At 40.2% G+C, this 19,248-nt stretch overlaps 1 pseudogene; it reads right to left on the reverse strand.

The window, feature by feature from the left end:
- Nucleotides 1–606: 606 nt before the first annotated feature.
- Nucleotides 607–2,351, reverse strand: LOC142629778 (trans-resveratrol di-O-methyltransferase-like; annotated as a pseudogene).
- Nucleotides 2,352–19,248: the final 16,897 nt, after the last annotated feature.

Consider the following 19,248-nt stretch of genomic DNA (forward strand, 5'->3'; position numbering starts at 1 on the left):
AACATCTACGCTAGCTAATTCTCCAAAAAACATAGATTAGAAGGTCAAAAGTGTTGTTATTAATGTATGGGTAATAGAAAAAGAGAAATGCTAATGAATGCCCTTAGGACATTGGTTAATAATCCATTTAAAGAAAATTTTTATGAGAAAAGTAAATATAGCCATTAATGTTTTGATAACTTTTTTCATTTCCCATAAAAGTGGTGTTAAAATTTTTCTCAAATGAATTGTTAACCAATGTCCTAAAGGCATTTGTTAGCATGACCCATAGAAAAATGTCGCTTACTCCAAATCCACAACCAAATGCAGGCTATGGCCTTTGGCTTTCCCCTCCCCCTTTATTTTAATACTAATTTTTTTTTGCTAGGCAAAAAACAAAGTAAAATAATTTAGAAGAAATTCCTAAATTTTGGGCCACCTTTCACCGAAACCATATTAAAATAATAATAAGATACTAAAGCACAATTTATTATGCTTAATTATGATATCTTACAATAGGCAGTTTCAAGATTGATAGTACTTTAATTCCTACGCTCGCAAGCATTATTCTAAGGTATCAAGCATATATATATATATATATTTTGTCAACAGTCTTTGCCGGCTTAATATACATATGTACTTGTTCATCTCTTAAGGATAAATCTCAATGACAGACTTCATGCCAAATGAGGACACAATTTTGTAGTGGCTAAAGCCAGCCTCCAAGAACAGCTTCTCCCATTCTTTCTTGTTTCTCTCTTTTCCAGTAACCAAAGCCATCATTAGTGCATCAAAGAGGAGCTTTGTAGTGGTAACATCATGTTCGTCATTCTCTTGATTTATCACTACATCTATGATAATTACCTTTCCTTCTTTACCTTTCTTCGCAATAGCCTCCTTGCAATTTTTCAGTATGTTGACACATTCCTCATCGCTCCAATCATGCAAAATCCACTGCCAAATAGTAATATAACAGTCAAATTAGAGAGGTTCAGCCTTCATATCTCTAGCATCCTTTAAATTTAGCCAACCTCAAAATAATGTTAAATAATTCTTCGAAATTCTTTCACCTATGGAAGTCTTGAAATTTATCATTTATATTGTTCAGATTACCTACCTAATATCTACTTAATTATCTTTCTAACTGTTTGTAGTTTGGAAACATGTACGTTATGGAAAGTAATAATCGTTAAAGAGCTTTTTTACATCATATGAATGGTACATACAAGTACAACATCCACGCACACATGAAGAAAAATTCCTATTACCACCTTCGAGCCCAAAATAAAAACCCCCTATTATAGGCAATATTAATAGCCAAAATAAACAATTGGATGCAACTTAAAAAAATTCACACCTGCTTCATTGTTTATGTTAAATATTACAAATCTAAAAGTGTATGTATTATCATATCATAAAAAACGTGACACTTTGAACATTATTAAATATAGGAAATAATGTACTAACCATCAAATAAACTATCAAATTTAAGTGAAATTGAGATGTTATTATTTCAATTATTAAAGACACATTCGTATGCCACATACCTTGAACAGAATGGCATCAGCAGGAGGGATATACTGAAACATATCGCCACCAACAAATTTCAGATTTTTACTATCTGGCAAGTCGGCAACAACATGGGGGAGGTCAAACACAGTGCATTTCATGTGAGGAAAAGCTTCAGAAATAATCCTTGCAACTGTCCCAGTACCACCTCCAACATCAACCAATGAACCTAAACCCTCAAAAATGGGCTGGTAGTCCTTAACAACCAAGCTCATCAGTCGGGAATCGCTCGCCATTCCTTCATTGAAAATGTTATTGTATTCTGGGCTTTGGTTGCAATAATCCCAGAAACCTTTCCCGTGTGCTTTCTCAAAAGGTGTGAGCTCACTCCCCTGCAACCAATCTCCCAAGAATTGCCATGGGCTTACAAGTGCAGGATCAAGCATTGCCAAAACAAATGGTGATAAGCTAGTGGCACTATCTTTGAGGATGAGCATAGAAGAAGGTGTTAGAGTATAGGCTTCTTCTTCTTTTTCTTTCTCTTGATTTTCATGAACTATTGTCTTAGCGAAGAAGCCAGAATGTACCAATAGACGCATAAGCCTGTGCACGCAGCTAGTTTTTTTGGGGTGAATATTAAGCTTAGAGACCAACTCTTGGAGAGTAATGGGTTGGCCATGGTTGTGGATTGCGTCAGGAATGCCTAGCTGAATTGCACATTTAAGTGACATCGAATCTATGTAGCTAAAAATGTGTTTATACAAATGACACTGAACCTGAAATAACTCACTCACTCCCTCACCATGAATGAGATCCATCTTAGTGCTGATCTCTATGATTCTAAGCTTCTTTTATTTCTCCATGAGGTCCAGCTGCCTTCTTATATATAGATTAATTGGTTGTAGATTACTGCTGCATTTCAATGCACAGTACGACGGTGCCCAATTCATTACAGGACAAATAAGAGTTGGATTGGATAGAAACGTACGTCGTTTTGGGTGAGGAGAGGGGCATTCCAAGTTTTGGAAATAATAATTTTAAAGCATTATATGGGCAAGAGCATACACAGCAGTAGAACTAAAAATTTAGCTATTTGGTACTACAAAAAATTACTTTATCTATTTTACTTACTCACATGTTGTAACAGTGGATCTATTTTAGCTTTCAACACAATAAAATGATATAAACATCATAATAAAATAATATATCTATTATAATAAAATAATATATCCACTACAATAAACAACAATTACAACCACCGCAACCGCTATCGCTGCCACTACTACTGCCACCACCGCCGCCACTACTATTTCTTCCACCGCCTTTGCTATCGACTCTTCCATCGCCACCACCCCCACCACTGCAATGATATTTTTTTACCACTTCAATTTTTTTTTTTGAGAGAAAATTTACTACAATTAAATATCCCTTCTTTATTTTTTCTTTATTATTTTTTATTATTTCTTTCTCTCTTTTCCTCTCTGTCTCTTTCTCTGAACCAAGATGAACCAACAAATGATAAAACTTCCACTCTTTCTTCTCAACTTAGCAAACCCACTGCCACCTAAACCCCCACATCATAACCCAGCCATAGCCACCTCCAAATCATCGAGATCCATGTCTCGGCCGAGTCGCATTGCGCGGTCTGCAAGGAATAGTTCCAACTCAGATCCGAGGCTTGCGAAATGCCTTGCCCGGTTTGTCGGCATGAGTTGCCGAGCAAGCGAGAGCGAAGCCGAAACGAGAGCAATGCTGAGATTGCGGTTGAGGCAGAGGAAACGGTGGGTTTGACGATTTGGAGGTTACCGGGAGACGGTTGTGATCTTTCTCTCTACTCTAATCGATTTGCCATGGGTTTCTGTTTTGTGGTGGTTGTATGGAATTTGGACCGGCGTTGCTTCGATCTTTCTTTCTACTCTATCTCTGTGGGTTTGTGATGTGGGTTTGGTGGATTGGCATTGTTGGTGGTCTGATCCGGTATTTTTTTGGTGGCTGGGTGTCTGATTCGATGGGTTTTATATGGATTTTATGAGTACCACCGCCGGTGAGCTGGCCGACGAAGCAGAAAGGAGATGAGGGATGCTAGAGAGAGAGAAAGAAAGAAAAAGAGAAAATATTATTTTAATGAGAGAAGAGAGACAAGTTTAATAAAATATTATTATTATTTTTAGCTTTTTGCTACAGTGCCCAACCATAAATAGTTGTGCAATGTAGCAAGAAGCTAAAATTTTTTACCTTTAGCTCCACTGCTGTAGTGGGGATTTTTGTATTTTGGTGGAGCTAAAATAGCTATATAGCTATTTAGCACCACTGTTGTGAGTGCTCTAAGTGTGTGCGTGCAATAAAATTTTCCAATAATTTTAGGATACCTTTCATTGTTATTGGTATATGAGATGTTAGTTCTTAAGCGACAAAAACTACTTTCTTGATTACTAAAAGAGTAATGCTACAGTTATAAACTTTAAAACCTCACATTCGCTAGCATGTAATGTTGGATAGTGTGGCCAAATAGCCTACAATATGGATGTTGAACTGTGTGGTTAAATAACCCACAATGTGTATGTGTGTAATTCTTAAAAGAAATTACTTCACAGAATATTGTATATGAGATGATTATTATTAATAAAATTGTTTGAATAATGGAATTGCATGTTTTGGCTATAATTAGCTACGTGGGGTTTGACATAGTCAAATATGCAGTTGAGATATCTTAGGGATAATGAGTTGTGAATGGGGGGCAGTGAGGTGGATAAAAGATCTGATTTTAACGTTTAAATAAACGTTAGAGACTTTAACGTTCATGTCCTAATTTGTAGGAACTAAAATGAACGTTGGCAACTTTTGTGGGTCTTTAAATATCATACTTGAGATCTCCATTTGAATATACGTTTCAGATATTTACTTCCTCAGTGTTTTAGTTAAATAAGAGTTATATTTCAATTTTGCTTCATTGGTATCAGAGCATTGAAGCAAGTCTACTTTCCTAGTAAAGCCGTGCAAGTATTTTTATTTTTTTGAATCCAACTTCTTTTCATTTGGATACTTGCTTTACTCCACTCTGCGGGCCTACAAAGGAAGAAAATCTCATCAATGATTTTTGTTGGAGTATTGCTACTATTGTGAAGAAGAAATTTGTTAGAGAAAAGGTTGCATTGCCGTGGACAAGAAGATTTTGTGATTGGGTGGGACTCTTACTACGAGGTAAAAGGCCATTGAAATTGATAGGGTACGATAGAGCGCCTACCCTAAAGTTGTCCATAAAATTTTCCAATAATTTTAGGATACCTTTCATTGTTATTGGTATATGAGATGTCAGTTGTTAAGCAACAAAAACTACTTTCTTGATTACTAAAAGAGTAATGCTACAGTTATAAACTTTAAAACCTCACATTTGTTAGCATGTAATGTTGGATAGTGTGGCCAAATAGCCTACAATATGGATGTTGAACTGTGTGGTTAAATAACCCACAATGTGTATGTGTGTAATTCTTAAAAGAAATTACTTCACAGAATATTGTATATGAGATGATTATTATTAATAAAATTGTTTGAATAATGGAATTGCATGTTTTGGCTATAATTAGCTACGTGGGGTTTGACATAGTCAAATATGCAGTTGAGATTTCTCAGGGATAATGAGTTGTGAATAGGGGCAGTGAGGTGGATAAAAGATCTGATTTTAACGTTTAAATAAACGTTAGAGACTTTAACATTCATGTCCTAATTTGTAGGAACTAAAATGAACGTTGGCAACTTTTGTGGGTCTTTAAATATCATACTTGAGATCTCCATTTGAATATACGTTTCAGATATTTACTTCCTCAATGTTTTAGTTAAATAAGAGTTATATTTCAATTTTGCTTCATTGGTATCAGAGCATTGAAGCAAGTCTACTTTCCTAGTAAAGCCATGAAAGTATTTTTATTTTTTTGAACCCAACTTCTTTTCATTTGGATATTTGCTTTACTCCACTCTGCAGGCCTACAAAGGAAGAAAATCTCATCAATGATTTTTGTTGGAGTATTGCTACTATTGTGAAGAAGAAATTTGTTAGAGAAAAGGTTGCATTGCCGTGGACAAGTAGATTTTGTGATTGGGTGGGACTCTTGCTACGAGGTAAAAGGCCATTGAAATGGATAGGGTACGATAGAGCGCCTACCCTAAAGTTGTCCATAAAATTTTCCAATAATTTTAGGATACCTTTCATTGTTATTGGTATATGAGATGTCAGTTGTTAAGCAACAAAAACTACTTTCTTGATTACTAAAAGAGTAATGCTACAGTTATAAACTTTAAAACCTCACATTTGTTAGCATGTAATGTTGGATAGTGTGGCCAAATAGCCTACAATATGGATGTTGAACTGTGTGGTTAAATAACCCACAATGTGTATGTGTGTAATTCTTAAAAGAAATTACTTCACAGAATATTGTATATGAGATGATTATTATTAATAAAATTGTTTGAATAATGGAATTGCATGTTTTGGCTATAATTAGCTACGTGGGGTTTGACATAGTCAAATATGCAGTTGAGATTTCTCAGGGATAATGAGTTGTGAATAGGGGCAGTGAGGTGGATAAAAGATCTGATTTTAACGTTTAAATAAACGTTAGAGACTTTAACATTCATGTCCTAATTTGTAGGAATTGAAATGAACGTTGGCAACTTTTGTGGGTCTTTAAATATCATACTTGAGATCTCCATTTGAATATATGTTTCAGATATTTACTTCCTCAGTGTTTTAGTTAAATAAGAGTTATATTTCAATTTTGCTTCATTGGTATCAGAGCATTGAAGCAAGTCTACTTTCCTAGTAAAGCCATGAAAGTATTTTTATTTTTTTGAATCCAACTTCTTTTCATTTGGATATTTGCTTTACTCCACTCTGCGGGCCTACAAAGGAAGAAAATCTCATCAATGATTTTTGTTGGGGTATTGCTACTATTGTGAAGAAGAAATTTGTTAGAGAAAAGGTTGCATTGCCGTGGACAAGTAGATTTTGTGATTGGGTGGGACTCTTGCTACGTGGTGGAAGGCCATTGAAATTGATAGGGTACGATAGAGCGCCTACCCTAAAGTTGTCCATATAGGTCGTCCGTGATTCAGCTAGTATTGCAAGAACCCCTTTAAAACCTTACCTATAACTACCTCGTCCAAGCAGGAAGAAGCTTGGATGAGGTCTGCATGACCAGGGAACGAGACGCCTCGTCCTAAGAGTTGCGAAGGTCGTCCTGAAGGAAATTCGTCCATAGAAGGAACGACTCCTATTTCTAAACTAAGTGGGCTCGACAAGAAGATACTAGGACAAGGTTGTCACACTTAGGGAAATTTCCGAGTGTAATGTTACAACTCCTTATTACACGTATAACTTCCGGTAACCGTTGAGTGAGAAGTATATAACTCCTAAATGGTTATGGAAGTTATCTTTAAATCCTTACACCTCCTTGAATCCAGGGGAGGTTACAAGTGTGATAACCGTCTATTAGAACACTATAATAACGCTCATTCAGAAAAAACAAAGGTACGCGATACATTTCCCAAAAAGTTGAAACTCCGAAAATATAGAGAGAAAAACTAACTTTGCCATCGTAGTGTTTTTGGCTGGCAGCCTCGGTCACCTTTGATCGCTTTTCTTTCTTTTCCAAGCCATCAAAAGAGCAAGTAGTCCTTTCAAGTTCGGAGCATCCAGCCTACTGATTTTCTTTGCATTATCAGTTGGCGCCGTCTGTGGGAAAAACACTATTCACTATTCTTTTCATTTGACTCTGTTTTTGTTGTTGAGGATTAGTTTTTCCCAGACAAAAGGCTAAATGGTTCAAACAAGATCAAGGGCTACTAGCCCAGGCCACCAGGAGAGTAGGGATGCATCTAGCAATCCGCTTCGCGATCGTAGGTCAGCGCCTGTCATGCAACCGCCTTCTATTCAACATATACAATCCATGGTTGCCGCTATGGTAGAACTGACACGCCAGAATCAGGAGTTGAATAGGGAGATCAACCTTAGGAGGCAGCGCCAAGCTGGCCACATGGAGGGACGAGCCCAAAGTCAGGAAGGTGGAGGAGAAAATGTCAAGTTCGAAAATTAGACAAGGGGTACCGCTTCAAGAAGAGTGCCACACTTGGAAAGAGAGATGGACCAGATGAGAAAAGCCATGGATAAGATGAGGGAAAGCATGAGGCGGGCAAACCCAGTGGATGATATGGTTCACCGAACAGACTCCCCTTTCACAGCTTCCATCAACAGTCATCCCCTACCTCCAAAATTCAAAATTCCTTCTTTGGATTCGTATGATGGAAATCGCGACCCGTGCGATCACATTGCTACTTTCAAGACGACCATGCACCTTCAAGGGGTCCCGGACGAGATTATGTGCAGAGCTTTCCCCACCACATTTAAGGGACCAGCGCGGGTGTGGTTTAGTAAAATACCCCCAAACTCGGTGGGATCGTTTGAAGAGTTGAGTAAGTTGTTTGTCAATAATTTCATTGGAGGACAGCGTCACAAGCGTTCCTCTTCTAGTCTGCTGACTATAGAGCAAGGGAAAAATGAGAGTTTGCGATCCTTTATTACCCGGTTTAATAGGAAAGCCTTGACGGTGGACGAAATGGATGACAAGTTATTGCTGGCCGCTTTCCACAATGGGGTCAATTCTGACTTGTTCATTCATAAGCTCTACGAGCAGGAACCATAGACTATGGCCGAGCTCGTCCATTCGGCCCAGAATTTCATGAATGCTGAGGACGCTATCATAGCCAAGAAAAGAAAAAGGGCAGAACGCTCGGAAGCGGGTCACCATCATTACTCAGATCAGGGACCTCGTCCAAAGAAAGCTCGGGTAAACCAGAGGAAAGACAAGGATGGTAAGAAGGCGAGTTCCTCCACGAGGAATCAGTAATACATGCCCCTGACTATGCCACTAGAGCAGGTTCTTATGCAGATCAAGGATGATCCGTCCTTGAAGTGGCTGGATAAGATGAAAGGAGACCCTAACAAGCGCAATAGGAGCAAGTACTGTCGCTTTCACAGAGAGGACGAGTGCTTTGACTTGAAGTAGCAGATAGAGAATCTCATTAGACAAGGAAAGCTAAGGAACTTCCTTGGACGAGACCAAAAAGATGAGAAACTGAAAGCTAAGGTGGAAGAGTCATCATGACCCCCACTAGAAGAAATAAGGGTAATTATAGGAGGAAACTCGACAGCCTAGTCATCTAAGTCAAGGAAGACATACTTGAAGGTGGTGCAGAACATCCAGCTATCTGGACGACTTCCTAAGATGAGGGAAGTAGACGAGCAGGCCGTTACGTTCACGAACGAGGAAGTAGGACGACTTCACCACCCACACGATGACGCGATAATCATCACCCTACTCATTTCTGACTACACGACCAGGAGGGTGTTGATAGACAATGGCAGTTCTGCAAACATTCTTTACTACCCCGCATTCCAGCAAATGAGGCTAGGACGAGATCAACTTCGACCAGTGAATTCGCCATTGGTGGGATTCGGAGGAATGAAGGTGCAATCGGTAGGCACCATCACATTACCAGTGGTCGTTGGAACATATCCACAGCAGATAACCAAGGAGATAAATTTCCTTGTTGTTGATTGTGCATCGTCATATAATGCGATTATTAGAAGACCAACTCTGAATAGCTGGAAGGCGGTAACCTCTACCTACCACTTGTCCATCAAATTTTTGACTGAGCACGGAGTGGGCCAAGTACAAGGAGATCAATTGGCCGCCAGAGAATGCTACTTAGCCATGCTGGCGATGGACGAGCACATGCAGGCAATGAGTATAGACGGAAGAAGGATCGCAGCGGAACCCACTGAAGTGTTGGAAGATGTCCCTTTGGATGAGAACTAGCTTGAGAAGTTCACTAGAATTGAGGCGAGCATGGAAGAAGGGGCAAAGCACGCTTTGGTCCGATTTTTGAAGAAAAGCCTCGATGTCTTTGCATGGAGTCATGAAGACATGCCTGGCATTGATCTAAGTGTTATTACTCATAGCCTGAACGTGTGTCCCTATTCAAAACCAGTGCGATAGAAGAAAAGGGTTTTCGCTCCTGAGCAGGACAATGCCATCAAGGAAGAAGTACAGAAGTTGGTTGCCACGGAGTTCATCTGAGAAGTTTATTATCCAGATTGGTTAGCAAACGTGGTCATGGTGAAGAATGCTAACGGCAAGTGGCGAATGTGCGTGGACTTCACCGACTTAAACAAAGCTTGCCCCAAGGATAGTTACCCATTGCCACACATTGACCAGCTGGTGGACTTGACGACAGGTCATAGAGTACTTAGCTTCATGGACGCCTTCTCAGGTTACAACCAAATACAGATAGATGAAGCGGATCAAGAAAAGACCTCATCCATTACAAGCCAAGGGTTGTATTGCTACAAAGTAATGCCCTTTGGTTTGAAAAACGCAGGGGCGACTTACCAAAGGCTGGTTAACCATATGTTCCGTCCTCAAATCGGGCGAAATGTGGAGGTTTATGTGGACGACATGCTGGTGAAAAGCCAGGACGAGGATAATCATCTGAACGACCTTCAAGAGACTTTTGATACATTACGACGGTACAACATGAAATTAAATCCAAGCAAGTGTGCTTTCGGAGTTTCGTCGGGGAAGTTTTTGGGGTTCATGGTTTCGCACAGAGGAATTGAAGCAAATCTGGACAAAATCCAGGCGATATTGAATATGGAACCACCGAAAAATATCAAGGAAGTCCAGTCTCTTACCGGACGAGTCGCCGCCCTTAACAGGTTTGTGTCGAAAGCTACTGACAAGTGTTTGCCATTCTTTAAAGTCCTCAGGAAGGCATTCGAGTGGACGGACGAGTGTCAAAGGGCCTTCCAAGACTTGAAGACATATCTCATGACAGCGCCGCTGCTGAGTCCGTCTGTACCTGGAGAAGAGCTGTATTTGTACTTGGCAATGTCGCCACACGCAGTAAGCTCAGCATTGGTCAGAGAAGATGGGAGAATCCAGAAACCGGTTTATTACACCAGCCGTGCAATGAGAGGAGCAGAAGGACGATACCCGATGATGGAGAAACTAGCCTTTGCATTGATTACGGCTTCCAGGAAGCTAAGGCATTATTTCCAAGCTCACATCATCAACGTCCTAACAGATCATCCCATAAAGAAGGCAATGAAAAAGTTGGAAGCTGCTGGACGGCTAATATAGTGGGCTGTTGAACTTAGCGAGTTTAATATCAGATACCTTCCAAGGAGTGTGATAAAGGCGCAGGCATTAGCAGATTTCATCGCAGAGTTCACCCCTAGCCAGGATGACCTGGACAAGGACGAAGGAGTTAAAAGGTGGGTGATTAATGTAGACGGATCGTCCACACTATATGCAGGAGGGATTGGAGTTATATTGAAGTCCCCCGAGGGTGACAAGCTAGAGTACGCGACCCGTCTACAGTATCAAACCACCAACAATGAGGCTGAGTACGAAGCACTACTCAAAGGATTGGAATTGGCTAAGTCCTTAGGGGCGGAGTCGATAACAATCAAAGGAGATTCTCAGCTAGTTATCAACCAAGTAAATGGAATGTGTGATACTAAGGAGGATCGGATGAAGAAATACCTCAGCAGAGTGAAACGACTCGCATGAAAGTTTTCAGCAATAAGTTTTGTTCAACTCCCCAGGGAGGAAAATATGGAAGCAGATGCCTTGGTAAAAGTAGCTTATGCAGGAGTTACGGACGAGTGCGACAACGTCCAATATATGCCAAGCATAGACATTCCTGACATACAGCAGATAGGAGGAGGAGACAATTGGATGAGTCCAATAGTAATTTATCTTAAAGATAGAAAGCTTCCAGAAGACAAAGATGAAGCTAGGAAGTTGAGGGTCAGGGCAGCCAAGTACGTCCTCATAAATGAAATGTTGTACAAGCGAGGTTTTTCTCAACCTTATTTAAGGTGCTTGGCTCCTGACGAGTCAAACTATGTTTTGAGGGAAGTTCATGAAGGAGCATGTGGAAATCATTCAGGAGCGAGATCACTAGTTCACAAGATCGTTCGTACAGGCTACTATTGGCCTACAATGTAGGCAGATGCTAAGGCCTATGTTAAGGTATGTGACCAGTGTCAGCGTTATAGCAATGTCCCTAGACGGCTGTCAGAGTACCAGACCCCAATGATGGCCCTATGGCCCTTTGCACAGTGGGGACTGGATATCCTAGGTCCCTTTGCCATGGGAACCAGACAAATGAAGTTTTTGGTGGTAGGAGCTGAACCTCTTGCAACAATCACCCAACAAAACGTTAAAAATTTTGTATGGAAGAATATTCTATGTAGGTTCGGAGTACCCAGGGTATTAGTATCGGATAACGGACGTCAATTTGACAACGCACCCTTCAAGGACTTTTGCAAACATTTTGGAATCAAGAATCACTATTCCTCACCCTCCCACCCACAGGCGAATGGACAAGCAGAAGTAGCGAACCGATCCCTGTTGAAAATCATCAAGACTCGGCTCGAGGGGGCAAAAGGGATATGGCTAGACGAGTTACTAGGTGTTCTTTGGGCCTATAGGACGACTGTGCGAACTCCGACAGGAGAAACCCCTTCTAAACTAGCCTATGGAAGTGAAGCTATCATACCAGCGGAAGTTCATATGGCTAGTCATCGAGTGATGGAGTATCAGGAGAAAGAGAATGGGGAACAATTTCGTCTTGACCTCGATCTTATTGATGTGGTAAGAATGGATGCGGAGCAAAGGACAGCAAGATATAAGAATCTTATGGCTAGACAGCATGATGCCATGGTGAAACCCAGACGGTTCAGTGTGGGGGACCTTGTCCTCAAAAGAGTCTCCTTGGCAACTAGGAACCCAGCTCATGGAAAATTAGGACCCAATTGGGAAGGACCCTACAGGGTAATCAACTGCAAGAGGCAGGGGTCTTACTACCTGGAAGCTCTGGACGGGCGGAAGTTAAAGCATCCTTGGAACGTGGAGCACCTGAGGAGGTATTATTAGTGATAAGCAGGGACGAGGGAAGTCAGTGACGAAGTTACAGCTATGATCTGCGTGTTCGCTTATATTTACTGTTGTGTTCTTACTACTACTATGGTGTGTATTAAGAATAAAAAGTGCACTAGTTCTTAAACTTTTGCACCATTTACAGACCAGCTTATGAAAGACAAGGTTATGTACTTTCTAAAGTATTTTAATAAGGCACTAGCTTATAAACGTGTGCCATACCTGTGGACAATGTTCATATAATAATATGGTTTGGATTTCTAATGTATTCAATGCATAAATCTAATTTCCATAATAATACCCTTAAGGGGGGCGAAAACTTGAAATGAATGAAAATCCTTGGACGCAGGGATGTGATGTTCATAAGCTTTTCTCAAGACGAGGATAAAGCAAAGGGAAAATAAGCTAAGGCATAATCGTCCACGGACGAGAGGAAAAAAGGCATACAGTGAAATTTGTCCATGGACGAGCATATGGCCAAGACGCCAAGATGCTCTAGGATGAGGTAAACACTAGAAACATTTGAACGAAAGACGAAAGGCAATTGTCTAGCCATGAACGAGGAAAAGGACGCATGATCATCGTTGCCATTTCTGAGACGAGTTATACTTAGAAAAATTAAAATGGCTAATAGATCGTTGCCCTTTCTGAGACGAGTTATACTTAGAAAAATGGCTAATAAAGACGTCCATGCATAGGTGGGTCGTCCATGAGAAAAATGCATGGACGATTATACAACACTGCTCATTGTTTAAAAGCCCACATCTAATGGTAAAAACAGAGCATAAACTCGTCTAAACAATAAAAGTCAATACTGAATAAAAGTATGCATTCATCAAAGTTTAAAACAAGGGTAGACGACCAACGTCCAAAAACCCCTGCAAAGTAAACCTTAAAAGGCAATTGTTAATAAACTCGTCCAGAAAACTTTGGACGAGATAATTGTATTCAAATACATCTGAAAAAGGTCCTACAAATAGTGGACCAAAACAAAGAAATAAAACAAACTTTAAACAAAGTCAAAATATCGTCTTCAGGCAACAGGGGCATCGGCATTGGGGTCGTCCTGGGCAGGCTTAGTTGAGGCGTTGTCTTCAATGTTGATATCTTCAGAGCTCGTCTGGAGAAAAGAACTAGCAGCACCCCCTAATTGAAGCATGATAGAGCTGAAATCAACCTCGGGAAACTTTTCCTTCGCCTCCATGCGAAAGTCTTCGAATCCGGCTGCATAGTTGGCGTCTAGAAGGTCTGTTAATTGCTTTGCGGCCCTAAATTCCTCCACAGCATCTTCCTTGGCCTTCTTAAGAGAATTGCTTAACTTATCGGTCTTCTTTTGAAAGTGATTAAGACGAGTTTCTTTCTTTACTATTTCAGCTCTTAGCTCTTCGACGAGGTTCAGCAAGCCCTTGGTTTCCTCCTTAGCCTTAGCTGCTATTTCAGCCCAGCCTTTACAGTCGTCCCTCACTTCCTGTATCCTCTCCAATAAAAGCCTCGTCTTATCCAGCTCAGTAGCCTGTCTGGACACGGCTATGAACTTGGACATAGCCTACACAAGTGAGCAAAGGAAATAAGCGTATGACGAGGAAGATATGAACGAAAAGAAAAAGAATGAAGAGAAGTTTGTATTAATTACCTTGAAAAGGTCGTGGACACCTGAGTGTTCGAACTCTCTCAAGGACATGTTATAGCACGCAGCCACATCCTCGCCGGAAACTGCCTTCTCAAACCTCTCCCAAGTCAAGTCCTCACTCTCAAGGAGGTTTGAAGCAACTTCCACAGGAGGTTGGGACGAGGTGGAAGCACCAGTTTTAGACGGAGTATGGGCAGGCTCAGACGACTTTACGTCCAGGATCTGGATGGATGACGACTGAGACGGAGGAGGAACAGGGACAATTGGAGTGACGACCCCAGGCTTGGACGACCTCCTATGCTTTGCTCTTTTCTCCTTCAGATGGCTAGGGAGATTTTCAAGATCAATAGCCTTCGACAGGCTTCTCTTGTCACCAATAGCAAGACGAGCCCGAGTTTTAACATCTTGCCTGCTGGCCTCGTCCACGACTCCCTTGCCCTTGTTCTCTTTCATAGTAGCCATTCCTGCAAATAAAAATAAACAAATAAACAAATAAATAAATAAATAAATAAGTCAATATATATGTATCTATAATGATATGATAATGGCTATGGTAAGACGAACAAAATGACGAGGAAATCTCAGGGCAAGAACTTACGTCGACGGATTGTGATTTCGTGAGCTAGGGCTTCTGGAGAGGGCTCAGGGCCAAGTCCCCAAGTAGCGAGACGTTGAAGGGTAACCAAAGAATGGAAGTCCCTCTCTGGGTGAAGACGAGCTTTTTGAACACGTCCCAAATAAAACTTGTTCAAAGACGGCCTTCTAACACCTGCAACAAGGACGAGGAGTTTAGTTAGTATAGAACGATATGTGATAAAGGTATTACTACAATATTGATAAGCATACCTTCAGGACGAAGGTTCCCTAACTCTCCTATATATGGGGCAAATGGATCCCTGCCCACCTCAACAGGGCGCCCTGCCCAAAAACCAGAGACGAAGAAAAACTCCGTCTTCCAGTTCCTATCTGATGTGACCAACGGTTTTATTATCCTACAATCTCTTCTCCTGGCTGTAAATTGATAAAAGCCATGGGATTGGCTAATTTCAGAGGGTTTGTAGCAGAAAAAGAATTCGTCCACGGTAAGGGGACAATCCCCTTCAAAAACCTCTCTCCACAAAATTTGCATAGAGACGATAAGTCTCCATGCATTGGGATTGAACTGACACAGCCCTAAACCCAATCTAGTGAGCAACTCCCTAGCAAATGCATTGAGAGGCAACCTAAGACGTCCTAGAAGATAGGCCTCGTAGACTCTTATGCCAAAATGAGGCTGGCAACACCACTCATCATGGACGACCAACTTAGGATTTAGCTCATCTGGAATCTGATACCAGCTCCTAAGAGATGCTAATTTCTTTTCGTCTGTCTTAGCAGGAACCCCCATAGCACAGCTATAGATGGTCTCAACCTCGTCCTTCTGAATGGACGAGGGTGCATTAGAAGGACCAGCCCCAGACCCAGACGCCACTTTCGTCCTAAATTCCTCTTGAAAGACTTCCAAGGGAACCCTGGGAACCCCAGAAACATACTCGTCTGTGGTGTTACCTCCACTACTACTACTATTACTGCTTGAGCCACTGTAACTAGTTGAGTTGTGGTATTCGTCTATCTCTCTATCAACGCTATTACTAGACGAAGAAAAAACATCAGACATTGTGGAAATTTAAGGGAAACCTAAAGACGAGTGTAAAGAGAATACCTGGCTCTAGACGAAGGGAAACTAGGGACGCTGGAATACTTCTAGATGAGGCGATGGACGAGGAATGTCAAACAAGAAATGCAGAGGGTATGGGAGGAAATCCACTATTTATAGGTGTTGAAAAACGGAAACTGGAACGACGTGCTCAATCATGAAGAACCACGTGGCAACTTCCTCGAAAACACAAATCGACGCAACGGTTAACCAACATAGTGATGACATGTGGCACAATCCGAAGCCAAGGGAGCTCAACCATCAAGATCGAGACACGTAGGGTGACATAATGAAACATGTGTCCAAAGACCAAGAGCTCTGGACGACCTTTGGACGAGGGGGCAACTGATAGGGTACGATAGAGCGCCTACCCTAAAGTCGTCCGTATAGGTCGTCCGTGACTCAGTTAGTATTGCAAGAACCCCTTTAAAACCTTACCTATAACTACCTCGTCCAAGCAGGAAGAAGCTTGGACGAGGTCTGCATGACCAGGGAACGAGACGCCTCGTCCTAAGAGTTGCGAAGGTTGTCCTGAAGGAAATTCGGCCATAGGAGGAACGACCCCTATTTCTAAACTAAGTGGGCTCGACAAGAAGATACTAGGACGAGGCTGTCACACTTAGGAAAATTTTCGAGTGTAATGTTACGACTCCTTATTACACGTATAACTTCCAATAACCGTTGAGTGAGAAGTATATAACTCCTAAACGGTTATGGAAGTTATCTTTAAATCCTTACACCTCCTTGAATCTATGGGAGGTTACAAGTGTGATGACCGTCTATTAGAACACTATATAAACGCTCATTCAGACAAAACAAAGGTACGCCATACATTTTCCAAAAAGTTGGAACTCCGAAAATATAGAGAGAAAATATAGAGAGAAAAACTAACTTTGCCATCGGAGGGTTTTTGGCCGGCAGCCCCAGTCACCTTTGATCGTTTTTCTTTCTTTTCCAGGCCATCAAAAGAGCAAGTAGTCCTTTCAAGTTCGGAGCATCCAGCCTAATGATTTTCTTCACATTATCAGAAATTACTCCAGGACTTTTTTTATTTAACGAGGAGGCTTGGCTGGGCTAAAAAAAAAAAAAAAAGGAGTGCTGGAGCAGATGTCAGTACAGATTTCGTACACACAAATTTATTTTTTGGGTTTCTCCATCACGGTCAACTTTCTAAACTAAAACCCTTTTAATTCTTATTGATTGATCATGACTAGTAAAGCTGTAAGTCAAGAATTAAGCAAAACTGAAAAATTAAATGGGGCTAATCATTCTGTTTGGAATCGTCGTATCCATCACATACTCTTTCAAGACAAGGTTGAGTATGTTATTGATATCGGCATTCCAACTCCACCACCTAAAAATTCTAATACTGCTGCAAAAAGAATATATGAAAAACATTTTGAAGATGATAAAATTGCTAGAAATACATGGTTTTAAAAACCAGTACATTGAAAGAACTAGAAAAGAGATTGGCTATCGGTTTTCCAGTCCGACCGATGGTTGAACCAGTGACGTCATAAATAATTTAATTAATAATTTTTAAAATTATATAAGTAAATAATGATGAATATATTTTATTTTTATAAAGTTAGTAAGTTTTCACAACTTATATAATAAATACCATTTAAATATTAAAGGTAACTTACTATATTTGTTCACAAATATGGTTAAAACTTTAAAAAAGGCACTTACAGCTACAAGGACTTTCTAAACTCCACCGAAAAAGAAAAAGAGATAATGAATAAATAAATAAAAGACCCACCCCACTTTGGTTACTTCTCCCAGCCATTACTAACAATTAACACCCACTCACTTTTTGACTTTTATAACATGTCATTTTCTTCTCCCAAGTCCCACTTTGGTTACTTCTCCCAGCCATTACTAACAATTAACACCCACCCACTTTTTGACTTTTATAACATATCATTTACTTCTCCCAAGTCCCAAGACTCCCAGCCTTTCCACTTTTCTAATAAAAATCCATCAGAATCTTGAAAATTTCCTATAAACTCTCATTTGTCTCTCTCTTTAATCTATCTCTCCCTCTCACATTCTCTGCCAAGCCCATCCATCTCTCTACAACATATCAATTATCAATAGTTCAATCTTCAAACTAAAATACCTTCCTCCACCCTTCTCATGTTGCTTCTCTTACCTCCTCTTCAAATTTTATTTTACTAGCAGATTTGAAAGCTTCATTCACCAAATCTTATTTACAACAGATCTAAGATTCTCAAAATAAGGATGAGAAATCATTCATTCCCCTCATTCACAGCAACAAAGAAACTGCTACACCAATGAGAGAGGCCGAATGGGGAAGAAATCAAGAGAAACAAAATCATTTTTTCTGTATTTTTCAAAACCGGTTCAACCATACCGATTTTCGGTTTTACGGTTGAACCGGCAGGTTTTTTATTTTTTCCGGTTTTTTAGTTGATTTTCGGTTTTTAGCCATAACTGGACCAAATTGTAGGCCAGTTCTCGGTTGAACCAGTTGTATCGGTTGGTTCGGTCCGGTTTTTAAAACCATGTAGAAATATTTTGCTTACATTCATGGAACTTGACATTGAAACTCTTTTTGAAGAATATACACATGCTAAAGCCATGTTTGATGTTATTACTGAAGCATATCGTGCATCTTCTGAAACATACATTCAACTTTTAATTGAGAGATTTAATGGAACCATGATGAATGAAAGTGATAATGTCATTGAATATGTCAATAAAATGTTAGTTTTTGCAAAAGAGTTAGTTGTCTTAGGAAATCCAATTCCTGATAAGATGCAAGTGTCTACTATTTTGCATAGTTTGCCTGACTCATGGGATTCTATAGTGGTAGCTCGAAACTATTATGCAACCCATGTGAACATGAAAAACGTACCAACTCTTTTGGGGATAGAAGTGGAAAGAAGAAATAAAAAGAATACATCTAAATCTCTCTTAAAAATTGCTTCCACAAGTTAACCCCCAAGGAATGAAACTCGTAAAAATGACAAGAAAAACTTTTCTAAAAATTTCAAAGGCAAAGGAAAGAATTTCAAGAACAATGATAAGAATAAAAGGGGTAAGGGAAAGTGTTTTAAGTGTGGAAAAATTGGCCATTATCGAGCTAATTGTCATGAAAATAAAAATAATAACAAACCAAATTATGGAGGTTCCAAGGATATAATTTGTGTGGTATCTGAATTTCTATTAACTAATGTTGACTCTGGAGCATGATGGGTAGACTCTGCATCGTCACGCCATGTGGCAAAGACGAGAGATTTCTTTGTTGACATGAAAGAGGTTAGAGCCGGTGATCATCACGTATACATGGGCAATAACACATATTGTGATGTGTTAGGCATTGGAACTATGAAGATCATGATACCTAGAGAACGAAACCTCTATCTGTCAGATGTACTTTTTGCACCCACTGTGAGTCGTAATATCAT

The sequence above is a fragment of the Castanea sativa genome, chromosome 3, assembly GCF_040712315.1.
Source record: "Castanea sativa cultivar Marrone di Chiusa Pesio chromosome 3, ASM4071231v1".
Taxonomy (NCBI): Eukaryota; Viridiplantae; Streptophyta; class Magnoliopsida; order Fagales; family Fagaceae; genus Castanea; species Castanea sativa.